Below are 14,778 nucleotides of genomic sequence, written 5' to 3'. Positions count from 1 at the left end.
TATATACCCAGAAGTGGAATTGCTGGATCATTTGGTAATTCTATGTTTAATTTATTGAGAAATTGCCATACTATTTTCCCTCATTAGGTTTTGATTTGCATTTCCCAAATGACTATGATGTTGAGCATGTTTTCATGAGTTTATTGGGCATTTGTATAACTTCTTTGGAGAAATGTCTATTCAAGTACTTTGCCTATTTTTAACTGGGCTTTTCAATGTGTTGTAGGAGTTCCTTATATATTCTGGATATTAACCCCTTATCAATCAGAGATATGATTTGCAAACATTTTATTCCGTTTTGTAGGTCATGTCACTCTCTTGATGGTATCCTTCATCCTTTGTCATTTTTTAGTTTGTTTGTTTGTTTTAGATATGGGCACTATATTTCTCAGGTTGGATTTGAAGCCCTGGGTTCAAGCAATCCTCCTGCCTCAGCCTCCTGACTAGTTGGGACTACAAGTGCACACCACCATGCCCAGCTTGTCCTTGGTCCTTTGAAGGACAAAACTTTTTAAATTTAATAAAGTCCAAGTTATCTTTTTTCTTTTGTCACCTGTGCTTTTAATATCATATTTAAGAAACTGTTGCCTAATCTAAGGTCATGAAGATTTATCCCTATGTTTTCTTCTAAGAGTTTTATAGTTTATTTCTGAAATTTAGGTCTTTGATCCATTTCGAGTTATTTTTGGTATATGGTGTTTAGTAAGGGTCCAACTTCACTTTCTTGCGTTTGGCCCATTTGGCCTAGTAAAGTAAAACTATCAAGTTTTACTTTATGTGTTTTGAAGCTAAGTTGTTTGTTTCATGCACATTTAGAATTGCTATGTATAGTTGGGGATAGAGGCTTTTATCATTATGTGATGTCCCTCTTTGTCCCTAGTAACTTTCTTTGCTCTGAAGGTTATGTTATCTAATACTGATATAGCCATTCTTGCTTTTTGTTGTAGTTGTTACTAATCCTTTTACTTTAAACCTACGTTGTTGTGTTTGAAGTTAGTTTCTTGTACACAGAATATGGTTAGATCATTTATAAACTACACTCTGTCAATCTCTGCCTTTTAGTTGTTGTACTTGGACCACTTACATTTAAAATAATTATTGATATTTTGAGGCTTAAGTCTGTCATTTTATTACTTGTTTTCTGTTTGTTCCCTCTCTTTGTTTTCTCTTTCTTTCTTTCTTTCTTTCTTTCTTTCTTTCTTTCTTTCTTTCTTTCTTTCTTTCTTTCTTTCTTTCTTTCCTTTCTTTCCTTCTTGTTTTTTGAGACAGTGTTTCATTCTGTCATCCAGGTTGGAGCACAATGGTGCAATCATAGCTCACCGCAGTCTTGACCTCCTGGGCTCAAGCAATCCTCCCTCCTCCCATCTCAGCCTTCTGAGTAGCTGGGATTACAGGTGTGTGCCACTGTGCCCAGCTAACTTTCAAATTATTTGTAGAGACAGGGTCTCACTATGTTGCCCAGGCTGGTCTCAAACTTCTGGACTCAAGTGGTCCTCCTGCCTCGGCCTCCCAAAGTACAGGCATGAGCCACTGTGCCTAGCTTCCTCTGTTTCCTGTTACTCTGTTTCTTTGCTCTTGCTTCTTATGGGTCACATGAACAATTTTTAGAGTTTCATTTTTATTTATTTATAATGTTTTTAGTACATTGCTTTGTAAACCTTCTTATTGGTGGGTGTGTCATTTATCACAGTCTTCTGGTGTTGACATTTTTGAATCAAGTGAAATATAGAAAACTTACTTTCATTTAGGTCTCCTTCTCCTCACTGTTTTAAAATATAAATATTTCCTCTAGATACACTGAGTGCCATATCGTATGATGTTAAACTTGCTCTATTATGTTTACATCTATTTTCACTCATTTTGTTGTTCTTCTGTCCTTTCTGATGTCTGAGCCTTCTGTTATTATTTTTATTGTAGAGCTTCCTTTAGCCACTCTTTAAGGGTAGATCCGCTAGCAACAAATTATCTTAGTTTTCCCTTGTTTGAGAATGTCTTTATTCCTGAAGGATAATCTCTTCAAATATGGAATTTGGGGTTCATGATTCTTTTCTTTCAGCACTTGAAAACTGTTGTGCCACTTCCCCATAATCCCCATGGTTTCAGGTGAGAAAACTGCTGTCATTTAAATCAGTGTTCTCACACACACTGGGGCCTGTCGGGGCTGGAGGGCAAGGAGAGGGAGAGCATTAGGACAAATACCCAATGCATGAGGGGCTTAAAACCTAGATTACAGGCCGGGCGCCGTGGCGCAAGCCTGTAATCCCAGCACTTTGGGAGGCCGAGACGGGAGGATCACGAGGTCAGGAGATCGAGACCATGCTGGCTAACACGGTGAAACCCCGTCTCTCCTAAAAAAATACAAAAAATTAGCCGGGCGAGGTGGCGGGCGCCTGTAGTCCCAGCTCCTTGGGAGGCTGAGGCAGGAGAATGGCGTGAACCCAGGAGGCGGAGCTTGCAGTGAGCTGAGATCTGGCCACTGCACTCCACCCCGGGTGACAGAGCGAGACTCCGTCTCAAAAAAAAAAAAAAAAAAAAAAAAAAAAAAAAAAACCTAGATTACAGGTTGATAGGTGCAGCAAACCACCATAGCACATGTATACCTATTAACAAACCTGCACGTTCTGCACGTGTATCCTGGAACTTAAAGTAAAATTTAAAAAATTAAATAAATAAATCCGTGTTCTCCGTTGGAAATGTGTCATTTCTTTTTGGCTGTTAATTTAACGTGTTTTTTATTTTTTAGTTTTTAGAAGTTTAATTATGTGTCTTGGTGTAGGTTTCTTTGTGCTTATCTTATTGGGGTTTATTCATCAAATTTTGGACATTTGCAGCCATTATTCCTCCCAAATACTCTTTCAGCACTATTCTCTTTCTCCTCTCCTTATGGAACTCTGGTGATACACATGTTTCTTCTTTTGTTATTGTCTCACAGATCTCTAAGGCTCTGTTTTTATTTGTTTGCTTGTTTGTTTTGGAGATGGAGTCTTGCTCTGTCGCCCAGTCTGGAGTGCAGTGGCGCCATCTCAACTCACTACAACCTCTACCTCCCGGGTTCAAGCACTTCTCTGCCTCAGCCTCCCAAGTAGCTAGGATTACAGGCACCCGCCACCACGCCCAGCTAATTTTTGTACTTTAGTAGAGATGGGATTTCACCATGTTGGCCAGACTGGTCTCGAACTCCTGACTTCAGGTGATCTTCCCACTTCGGCCTCCCAAAGTGCTGAGATTACAGGTGTGAGCCATTGCACCTGGCCCATTTTTTTTCCAGCTATTTTCTTTCTGCTGCTCAGACACAGTAAATTCTATTGATCCATCTTCAAATTTACTGATTCTGTCCTCAGTTTTCTCCACTCCACTACTGAGGCTATCCAGTAAGTTTTTTGTTTCAATTATTGGATTTTCAATTTCATAATTTCCATTTGTCTCTTTTTATAACTTTTATTTCTTTACTGATATTTTCTATCTTGCACTTGTTTCAAGAGAATTTGTAATTGATTGTTGAAGCATTTTTTTTGATGGCTACTTTAAAATCCTTGTCAAATAATTCCAACATCTGATTCATCTTGTCATCGGCATCAGTTGTCTTTCCTCATTCAAACTGTGGTTTTCCTGGTTCCTGGTAGAATTAATGATTTGTTTTTATCACTGGACATTATGATTATTATGCTAGAAGACTCTAGATTATATTTAAATATTCTATTTTAGCAGACTGTCACTCTGCTTAGATTTAGCCTATAAGTTCCGGCCTACTTTGTGGGCTTGTTGTTCCAATGACAGTTGAGTTTTGAGAGCCCTTGCAATGTTATTCTGGTGTGTTTTGTTCTTCTGGTGCTGATAGGGTTCCTGCTCATTCCTGCTGATGCCATCTGCAGGGGCTGAAGGTGCTTCTTTTAGCCACCTGCTAGTGCTTGGTGGTTTTCTGGCAGTAGGGGTTGTAGCAAAAGCCACTAGGCTTGGGTCGCCTTATGCCAGTGGGTAGAGAGCAGGGTGACACGAAGATTCACCGTCTCTGCCACTGTGGACAGATCGGACTGCCTGCCAATGCCCTGGTTGTGGAGCAGTGTCTTGGATGGCTTGGAATTTTGCTGCCACCACTGTTGCCAACAGATTGTACTGTCTACTGGCCTGTGGTGTGAAACAGGGGTTTTAGTTCCCCACTAGGTCTCTGTTGGGCTTCCCCTCTCCTGGTTCTTTGGCCAGAGAGGGCAGGCTTTCCTTAGGTTCTTATGCCTATGCCTGTGGGTAGTTTCAGACTACAGGCCTCTCCGGCATCCAGGCCAGGGGCATATGCAAGACAAAAAGAAAACCCAGAAAACTCAGCATGTTGTCGTTCCTCATATCCTGGGGTTTCCTACTACTCTGTCATCTTTCTAGCTTTCAGAGACCTTTTATAATTGTCTGTTCCAATATTTTCAAGAGATTTCGTTGTATTTAGAGGGGAAAAGTAGTCAAAAGTAAGTCTATTCCACCTTGTTTCAGAACCAGCAGCACAAATCAATTTTAATAAATTAGTATTATCAAGATACCACCTCTCAATTATGTAAAGAACTTATAGGGCCAAGTGTGGTGACTCACACCTGTAATCCCAGCACTTGGGGAGACCCAAACAGGAAGATCACTTGAGCCCAGGAGTTCAAGACCAGCCTGGGCAACATGTGTGGCTTAAAATTTTAATGTAACCATATATAGAAGAGTCTAGTAAATCTTTGAAATTTTCACATGATTTTGACAGGGTTTTATCACATATGTAGACAATATATAAAATGTAAAATAAAACTTAAAATTCAGTCTTATTCATTAATAAGACAATAGATATTGACAGATTTTATGTGTTTTTTAACTTTAAAGGTAGGTTCTCTTGTCTGAGAGAAAGGAGACATTAGGAGAGCCTCAAAAGACAGAAAACAGAAACAAGTTAGTTTAACATATTAAAAAATTCATCTTTATGAAATAAAGTATCTGCTGTACCTTCTGCCAGTAAACCCCAGAGGTCTGACTACATAGGAGTAAAGATACACAAGGTAAAAATCAAACTGAATTCCAAATGACTGCCCTAAATTCCAAAGCTGCAAGGCTATTTCAAAGAAATGGTAGAAGTCTTCCTGCTTTCTCACAGAGAAAAGTGTATATCCAACCCCTAAGAAGTCCTGGATGGCCTGGAGCTGTCATAATGACTGCTGACCATGTTATACAAAAGATATGGCTGGGAAATGGTGGTGGAGATTGGGGGGGATCCTTGGGGAAGATGACAAGGAAGAAGAAATAAGGAGACCAGTAATTGATCTTCTGCAGGCTGACCCCATCTGCTAAAGTTAGTATGCCTGAGTGATGAAAAGGACTGACTCACCAGGAGAATGATAAATAGCAACAATCACAGGCATTTGCAGAGTATTGATTTCCTTGAGACTTCCACAGGTTCTTGTATGAATAATTTCATTTATAACCAAGTAGTTCCTATGATGAGTGTGAGGAATCTCCTGTATGAGTCTGTGGTATCCCTTATATTTCATAGAAGAAGAAACTGAAGAGAGAAGGGATATGGCTTCCTAATGACCACATGGGACTTACACCAAACAGGTGGGCTCTGGAGGATGCTAGAACCATGGTTCCAGACTACATGGATGATCCATAGTTAAGTCACTGGGTGCTTCCAATCGACATGCAAATCTAATTAAGTCTAAATAATTATGGTTAATATAATTTTTGCTAATACAATTTTATATCTGAAGGCAAATGTAAAAATAGTTTTGAAAGAAATAATATGTAATATAAAATGGTAATCTAATAATGATAAAAAATTGAGCATATCTATATTGTTCACTAAATGCCAGACACTATTCTAAGTGCTTTACATATATTTCCTCACTTAATCCTCACAACCACCCTTTGATGAAGGTATTAACTCTATCCTTCAAAGGACAAAACTGAGGCAGAGAAGTTAATTACCAAGGTCACACCATTGATAACGGAAGAAGCTGAGATTCAAACCTGGGCAGTCTGCCACCAGAATCTTAACCACCATTCTACACTGCCTCTCAGTACTATTACTAATAATAATCCAAAGTGAGATTCCTGGAGTATATCTACAAAATTGAGAATGCCAGGGCTCAGGTGTGGTGGCTCACACCTGTAATCCCAGCACTTTGGGAGGCCGAAGCAGGAGGATCACTTGAGGCCAAGAGTGTGAGACCAGCCTGGGCAACATAGCAAGACCTCATCTCTACAAAAAATATAAAAAATTAGCTGGTGTTGTGGCACATGCCTGTAGTCCTAGTGTTTGGGAGGCTGAAGTAGAAGGATTGCTTGAGCCCAAGATTCGAGGTTGCAGTGAGCTGTGATCAGGCCATATTGCACTCCACCCTGGGCAACAGAGTTAGACTCTGTCAAGAAAGAAAGAGAGTAAGAGAGAGAGGGAGAGAGAGAAAGAAAGAGAGAGAGGGAGAGAGAGAAAGAAAGAGAGAGAGAGAGAGAGAGAGGAGCAAGAGAAGTAAAACATGTAATTTTTTTTATTTTACTTGAAAGAAAATTAATTTCATGTTTGAATTTGAAGAAAAATACATTCAGATTTTAGAGACTTAAAAAAATGAGGGAAGGCCAGGTGCGGTGGCCCACATCTGTAATCCCAGCACTTTGGGAGGCCAAGACAGGTAGATCACGAGGTCAAGAGATCAAGACTATCCTGGCCAACATGGTGAAACCCCGTCTCTACTAAAAATACAAAAATTAGCTGGGCGTGGTGGTGCATGCCTGTAGTCCCAGCTTACTCAGAAGGCTTAGGCAGGAGAATAGTTTGAACCCGGGAGGCGGAGGTTGACGTGAACTGAGACCCCGCCACTACACTCCAGCCTGGCGACACAGTAAGATTCCATCTCAAAAAAAAAAAAAAAAAAAAAGAGGAAATTTTGGGGGCGATCAATGGTGATGTATATCTTAATAGGAGTTTGAGTTATGTGGGTGTATGCATTGTCAAAACTCAGTGAGTATACATTTCAAATAAGTTTATTTCATTTTATGTAAGTTTTACATCAAAAGAAAACAACAGGCCAGACTGGGTGGCTCATACCTGTAATCCTAGCACTTTGGGAGGCCAAGGCAGGAGGATCGCTTGAGCTCAGGAGTTTGAGACTAGCCTGGGCAACATAGCAAAACTGCATCTCTACAAAATATACAAAAATTAGCCAGGTATGGTGGTGCACACCAGTGGTCCCAGCTACTTGGGAGGCTGAGGTGGGCAGATTACTTGAGCCCAGGAGGTAGATGCTGCAGTTAGCCATGATAGCTCCACTGCACTTCAGCCTGGGCGAAAGCAAAACCCTGTCTCAAGAAAAAACAAAGAAAAGAAAAACTCAATATTGAACTCTAGTTAATGGTATTAGAGTACAGAAGTAATGAGGGGGAGGTATACAAATATCTGTCATTTACTTTTAAACGCATCCAGAAATAAGATGGATTAATAGGTGGATGGAGGGATTGATAGATGGCCACATATGGCATATGGAGAAAAGCAAATATAGTAATATATTAATGATAAAAGTCTTGGTAAGCATTTTTGTAATCACTACCCAGGTCAAGAAATAGAGTTTAGCCAGCCACCCAAGAAACTCCACCGTATACACCATACTAACCACAGCCTTTCCCAGCCCTCCAACAGCACATTAATCACTTTTCTTATGCTACTTTATTGTTTTATCACCTAAGTGTGCATTTCATTTGCTCCCTTTTTTTAACTTGGTATATCTCCCTCAGTCTCTTTCTTTCTCTCACAATGTATGTATTGAAGGACAGAGGCTGTATTATATGCAGAGTTTCCTGCAATCTGGGCTTCGATGACTGCATACGCATGGTGCAGTTCAGCATGTTCCTCTATCCTCTGTATTTCCTGAAAATTGGCAGCTAAATCCAAAGGATTGATGGGTCTTAGATTCCATTCCTCTGGCAAAATTAAGTGGTAGTGTTTCGATAGAGGGGGGAGCGGGGAGGGATTGCATTGGGAGTTATACCTGATGTAAATGACGAGTTGATGGATGCTGACGAGTTGATGGGTGCAGCACAGCAACATGGCACAAGTATACATATGTAACAAACCTGCACATTATGCACATGTACCCCAGAACTTAAAGTATAATAATAATAAAAAATAAATTAAAAAAAAACTAAATAATTCACAAATAAATGAAAAGATACCCTAAAAAAAAAAAAAAAGAGGTACATCATGCCTGCTTTTCACTTTTTTTTTTTTTAATGTCAGCTCAATGCCTAGGTTCACTGATCCATTTGGGATAGTTAGGATGGTGTCATTCTAATTCTATCCTACTGTTTTTATTTTTTAGCTGGAATAATTTTACAAAGAGATGCTTCCCCTCATCTACTATTTGATTACCCAGTTGTACAGTTCATAAAGAAAAGGCAAGGTAAATCGTTGGTTCTCTGTTTTTATTTACACTATTTCCACAATGATGAATTGTTTATCTGTCATCTTCAGAATGCAATCAATTCATTTTCTTTTTAAAGATTATTATGGTCCAGACAAGGTGGCTCATGTCTGTAATCCCAGCACTTTGGGAGGACAAGACGGGCAGATCAGTTGAGGCCAGGAGTTCAAGACCAGCCTGGCCAATATGGTGAAACTCAGTCTCTACTAATAATACAAAAATTAGCCGAGCATTGTGGCATACGCCTGTAATCCCAGCTACTTGGGTGGCTGAGGCAGGAGAATCGCTTGGACCCAGGAGGCGGAGGTTGCAGTGAGCCAAAATGGTGCCACTGCACTACAGCCTGGGCAATAGAAAAATAAAAAACAGGCCAGGTGCAGTGGTTCACACCTATAATCCCAGCACTTTGGGAGGCCAAGGTGGGTGGATCACCTGAGGTCAGGAGTTTGAGACCAGCCTGGTCAGCATAGCGAAACCCCATCTCTACTAAAAATACAAAATTAGCTGGGTGTGGTGGCTCATGCCTGTAATCCCAGCTACTCGGGAGGCTGAGGCAGGAGAAGCGCTTGAACCCAGGAGGCAGAAGTTGCAATGAGCCAAGGTCGTGCTATTGCACTCCAGTTGGGGAAACAAGAGCAAAACTCCATCTCAAAAATAAATAAATAAGAAAAATTTTAAAAATAAAATAAAGATTATTATGAACTCATGGATTTTAAAATATTTAAACACTATCCTTATTAAGGCAGAAATTGTTTCCTTTTTAACCTGTGAGAGGTTCTTCAAAATGGCCCCTGAAATGCCAGGTGCAGAGATTACACCAGTAGGCCCAGCACTTTGGGAGGCCAAGGTGGGAACATCACTTGAGCCCAAGAGTTTGAGACCAGCCTGGGCAACATAGTGAGACCCTCTCTCTTCAAAAAAATTTCAAGAACCTTCTGCCCACAACTCTAGTAGTCTTTGGTAACTTCTCTACTGTGTGGTAGGTCAAGATATTCCCATTCGTCTTGTACATTTCCTATTCCAGATTTGGAATCAGCCATTTCTCCAAGCAGCCCAGGTTTGCTTTAGCGGAACATGGTATTTCAAGACCATAATCTAGGCATTATGGCTGCTTACCCATTGTTACTAGGCACTTCCATACCAAGAATCCTGGTTCTCAAGGACCCAGAGGATGACAGGATTGGAATATCCCATCATTTGTGCTAACCTATAAGGATCATGCGGCAATTTCAGAATAACAATAACAATAATGCCACCACATATTTTGACTAAACGGTTTAAAATATTTTTCTCAGGCTAACTTCATTCTCTCCCCCTTTTTAGCTAGATCTAGCTGGACAGTCTATAAAACCTTTATATACAATAATTTCCTCTTTAAACTCTCATTTAGTCTTAGTTCTATAAGCAACCATGTATTTCATGCTCATCACTTCTTGTGTCAATGTTTCTCCAATTGTTTTGGTGGACTTGATCTCGAGTAGATGCTTTAATAAAAGCCCGTGAGAACAAGAGGTCCGTAGTTCTTGCATGTTGATCACAGTTTGTGTCAATCTTACTGGATAGAAGGTCTTTCCCTCACACTTGATATCCTTGGGTATCTTAAGTATGTTATCCCATTTTATTTTGGCATAAATCTATTCTGTCAAAAAGTCTGATAATAATCTAATTTTCTTTTCTTCATAAGTCACATGCCATTTGTGTCTAAATGCTTACAGAAATTTTTTGAAAGCCAAATATATTGCTAAAAAAGAGAAATGTTTATTTTCCTTTCAAGTCCAATAATTTTTCTAGAATATGTCCTAAAATACTTTCTAGAATAGCGCTGGGTCAATATGTTTAGGTACATGGTGTGCTTTTTCAATCTGTATTTCAAAATACTTCAGGAAATATTTCAGGAAAGTATTTTTTATTTTTTTTCTTTTTTTTTTTTTTTTTTTTTTTTTTTTTCTTTTTGAGACAGGGTCTGGCTCTGTTACTCAGGCTGGAATGCAGTGGTGCAATCTCAGCTCACTGCAGCCTCGACCTCCCAGGCTCAAGCCATCCTCCCACCTCAGCCTCCTGAGTAGCTGGGACTACAGGCACACACCACAACACCCAGGTAATTTTTTTTTAATGTTTAAATATTTTGTAGAGACAGGGTCTCACTATGTTGCCCAAGCTGGTCTCAAACTCCTGGGCTCAAGTGATGCACTCACCTCGTGCCTCAGCCTCCCACAGTGCTGGGATTACAGGTGTGAGCCATTGCCCTGGCCAGGCAAGTTTTCTTGACTTTCAGTTGTAGTACTCATTCTGTTCCCTTTCTTTGGTCTTCTTTCGCTTCAGGGACTCTATCCATATTCCAGATCTTTCTGATCTGTATTTGTCACTCTTCTTCAATGTTTTTTGTCATTTCTTTGAACTTATACTTCTTTTTGCCTTCTCTTGTGTCTATTTGCTCTAGAGTTTCTTCTGGTTTGGTTCTACTTATTTCTTGAATTCTGTCGCCCTATTTGTAAGTTTTTCTAATTCTGATGAATAATGCTCTTTCATGTCTTTTACCAGTTTCTTAACGTCTTTTAGTTCTTTTCAGATAGTATGTCACTGTATTTAACTTTCTTTTTCAATGTGTCTTTCTGGGTTGCTTTCATTGTCTATACTCCCTTAATTTTTGCATAAAAATACTGAGACCCAGTGTTACTCCTCCAAGTTCACTTTTCAAAGTATGAAAAACAATGTAATTTTAAACATAAATTTTCATTTTAATGTTTCCTTTGTTGAAAGGTGGCAGAAGCAATTCCCAAAACCAACCAGTCAACATTAGACTAGGAACTTCCAAAGGTAGGCCACCTTGCTGCAGAGACTGGAAGTTTCTTTCAGATAACTGCTTTCCCTTTTATATCTCAAAAGCAAATGAACTATCAATTTAGTCAGAAGACACTGCACCAAACACTCTCTCAAAAAGTCGTAATGAGTCTTATTTCGTTTCTTCTGTAGTGTCAGTTCGGCTTCTGCCTTTGAGATTCTCCCTACAGAAAAGAAACATCTCTGACTCCTTTGTGTAAATCAAAGACAGACATCAATGACATATTGAATTAATATGAAAGAGCATTTTAAATGCAGACACCATCCAACACTATCACTGAGCATAAAACTTTGTCTTCATTGAAATATGTGATCAATTGTTTGATGTCAAGCAGAATTTTTTTAATTAGATATTTGTCCCTCCTCACATAAAAGGACTGATTACTCTCTTTTACAGAAGAATGAATTTAACAGTTTCCTACCAATAAAACAGAACTTTGCCCTCAAAATGTTTTAACCATTTGAACTTTAAAATGCAAGTTCACAGTTCTTTAAGAGACTAACACAGAAAGCTAAAGTAATTATCCATAGAACCCAGAGATGAGATTGTAAAACTCCTCTGTAGATCCTGTCTGGAGTCACAGCTTAACCAGAAAAAAAATTTATCACAGTTTAAGCACCTTTGTGATACTTGTATATAGTTCATAGAACAAGTGAGACATTTAAGTTTTCTCTGCTTAAAAGGTCATTTAAGCTGAGCATGATGGTGCACGCCTGTAGTCTGAGCTACTTGGGAGGCTAAGGTGGGAGAATCACTTGAGCCTTAGGAGTTCAAGACTTTAGTGAGCTATGATTGCACCACTGCACTCCAGACTGGGTGACAGAGCAAGACGCTGTCTCTAAAATAATTAATTAATTAAATCAAAGTCTTAGTGTACCATGAAGACCACTACCCTGCCTGAAACCCTTCCATGGCCCCCTTTGTCTTACAGGATGAAAGTCAAGTTGCTTGAATGTCCCATCCCTTGGTGACCTGGCACTTAGCCTCATCTCTGTCAAACATTCATTTAACAAAGATGACTTGCCCTCAGCCCAAAAAGATGAGATCAGAGGGCTGGAGATCCCTTACATGTGCCACAATCTCTCACACATCCATGCCTTTGTACACTGTTCCCTCCATGGACCTGCCCTTCCACCACTCCTCCTAATTGTAAATGCCCAGGCCAAAGGCAGTTCATCTGGTGGCCTCTGAGGAGGTGGCTGGGGGTGGGATACTGGCTGGAAAGAAGTACAAAGGAACTTTCTGTGTTGATGAAAATGACTATGATTTATATCTCTATTGAGGTGGTGTCAATACGGATGTATACAATTGTCAAAATTGATTGAGCTATATCACAATCTGTGCATTTTATTTAAATTTTTTTAAATGTTAGGCAATAAAAGTCAATTCAAAAGCATCATTTTCGCTGGGTGCAGTGACTCACAACTGTAATCCCAGCAATTTGGGAGGCCAAGGCAGCGGATCACCTGAGGTCAGGAGTTCAAGACCAGCCTAGCCAACATGGCAAAACCCCATGTCTAGTAAAAATACAAAAATCAAATGGGCATAGTGGCAGGTGCCTATAATCCCAGTCACTCAGGAGGTTGAGGCAGGAGAAGTGCTTGAACCCAGGAAGCAGAGGTTGCAGTGAGCCAAAATCATACCACTGCCCTCCAGTCTGGGCAACAGAGCGAGGCTCCATCTCAAAAAAAAAAATTATTTTTCATTAGAAGCTCTCCCTACCTCTAACTCGGGCTGATTTGGATATCCCCTCTGTGCTCCCATAACACTTTATGAATACTTCTATATCAAGACTTAGAAACGTATCTTACTGTACATACATAACTATTAAATTTATTTGTCTACCTCATCAGACTATAAACTTTAGAGAGGAAATGGTTTGGATGAGTGTCCCTGCCCAAATCTCATGTCAATTTTAATTCCCAGTGTTGGAGGTGATTGGATCAGGTGGATTTTCCTCTTGGTGCTGTTCTCGTGGTAGTGAGTTCCCATGAGATCTGGTCATTTAAAAGTGTGCAGCTTTCTGCTTTCTCTTTCTGCTTTCTCTTTCTCTGTTCTAGCCATGTTAAGTGTTGACTTCCCCTTTGCCTTCTACCATGATTGTAAGTTTCCTGAGAGCTCCCCAAAAGCCAAGCATCATGCTTCCTATACAGTCTGCAGAACCATGAGCCAAGTAAACCTCTTTTCTTTACAAATTACGCAGTCTCAGGTATTTCCTTATAGTAGTGCAAGAACGGACTGATACAAAGAGCAAAGACCAGGTCTTAGTTTCATTTCTCCAACACCTACCATTTTTGTAGCATCTTCAATGAAAATCATGCACTAAACATCTATTAAACTAATGAAAATGAAATTTAATGATAGGAAAAAGATGATGGTGGTGACAAGGGGAAGGCAGGAAGGTTTCTGAGGTTGTCACAACCCATAAAAATGACAACATAGGCTGGGCGCGGTGGCTCATGCCCGTAATCCCAGCACTTTGGGAGGCTGAGGCAGGCAGATCACTTGAGGTCAGGATTTCAAGACCAGCATGGCCAACATGGTGAAACTCCATCCCCACTAAAAATACAAAAATTAGTCAGGTGTGGTGGCGAGTGCCTGTACTCCCAGCTACTCAGCAGGCTGAAGCAGGAGAATAGCTTGAACCCGGGAGTCAGACGTTGCAGTGAGCTGAGATCGTGCCACTGCACTCCAGCCTGGGCGACAGAGCGAGACTCTGTCTCAAAAACCAAAAAAAAAAAATGACAACACAGTAAAATGTAATTATCAGCTACAACTGGAATCAGCTTACAAACTACTCCCTCCCTTTGGCTACCATCTTTCATCCCTAGACACACATATATGAGCTCTTACCATCACCTTCTTTACTGCTCCTTTTAAAGAGTTTACACCAAGATTTACGTTTGGGACTGCAGGAGAACACTCTCCCAGTGTGAAGTGAGAACTGTCTCTTTATTCTCCTCTCACTCCAATAGAGGGTTCTGAACAGAGGCATTTAGAAGCCATTCCCACAGTGAACTTATGTCCCATAAATGATCAGCATGAAGGATGGCAAATCGATTTTCTAGGAAAGGTTTCCCTTGCTTCTTGTTTAGGAAATTCAACTCTAATCTCTTCAAAACACATGTCTAAGTGAGCTTTATCATCCCTATAATTAACTTAATTTAGATAAATATTAGTCTCCAGAAATTTTACATTATAAACTTGGCTATGGTTGAATACTCCAGGAAGGCCCTAATGTGCTACAGAAATCAATGAAATGTTAACAAGCATTGACAGCTTAGCAGGTGCTACAGAGGAGAGTAGAATCCAAAAAAGGATTGTGCTACCCAGGCATCTCTGTCCCTTCAAGGTTATCATCTTGCCACTCATCCACCTATATTAACCGACCTAGAGGCACAGCTGGAGCCTGAGTTAATTGTGAAATTCCTCCCCATAGTAAACCTTTCCCCAGAGGTGCCACTCAGCACCTCTGCCCATGAACCTCTGTCGAGAAAGAACTAA

At 40.1% G+C, this 14,778-nt stretch overlaps 1 protein-coding gene and 1 non-coding gene across 2 annotated transcripts in view; both read left to right on the top strand.

The window, feature by feature from the left end:
• Positions 1-14,778, top strand: part of TKT (transketolase) — a 643,634-nt gene that overhangs the window by 477,879 nt on the left and 150,977 nt on the right. The gene's annotated exons all lie outside the window — the stretch shown is intronic.
• LOC126949523 (small nucleolar RNA SNORA26) lies at positions 11,736-11,859 on the top strand. The gene has a single exon (XR_007723802.1). It is a non-coding gene; the product is annotated as a small nucleolar RNA SNORA26 (small nucleolar RNA).

This window comes from Macaca thibetana, chromosome 2 (genome assembly GCF_024542745.1).
Source record: "Macaca thibetana thibetana isolate TM-01 chromosome 2, ASM2454274v1, whole genome shotgun sequence".
In the NCBI taxonomy this organism is placed as follows: domain Eukaryota; kingdom Metazoa; phylum Chordata; class Mammalia; order Primates; family Cercopithecidae; genus Macaca; species Macaca thibetana.
This window is presented reverse-complemented; position numbering and strand designations above follow the sequence as displayed.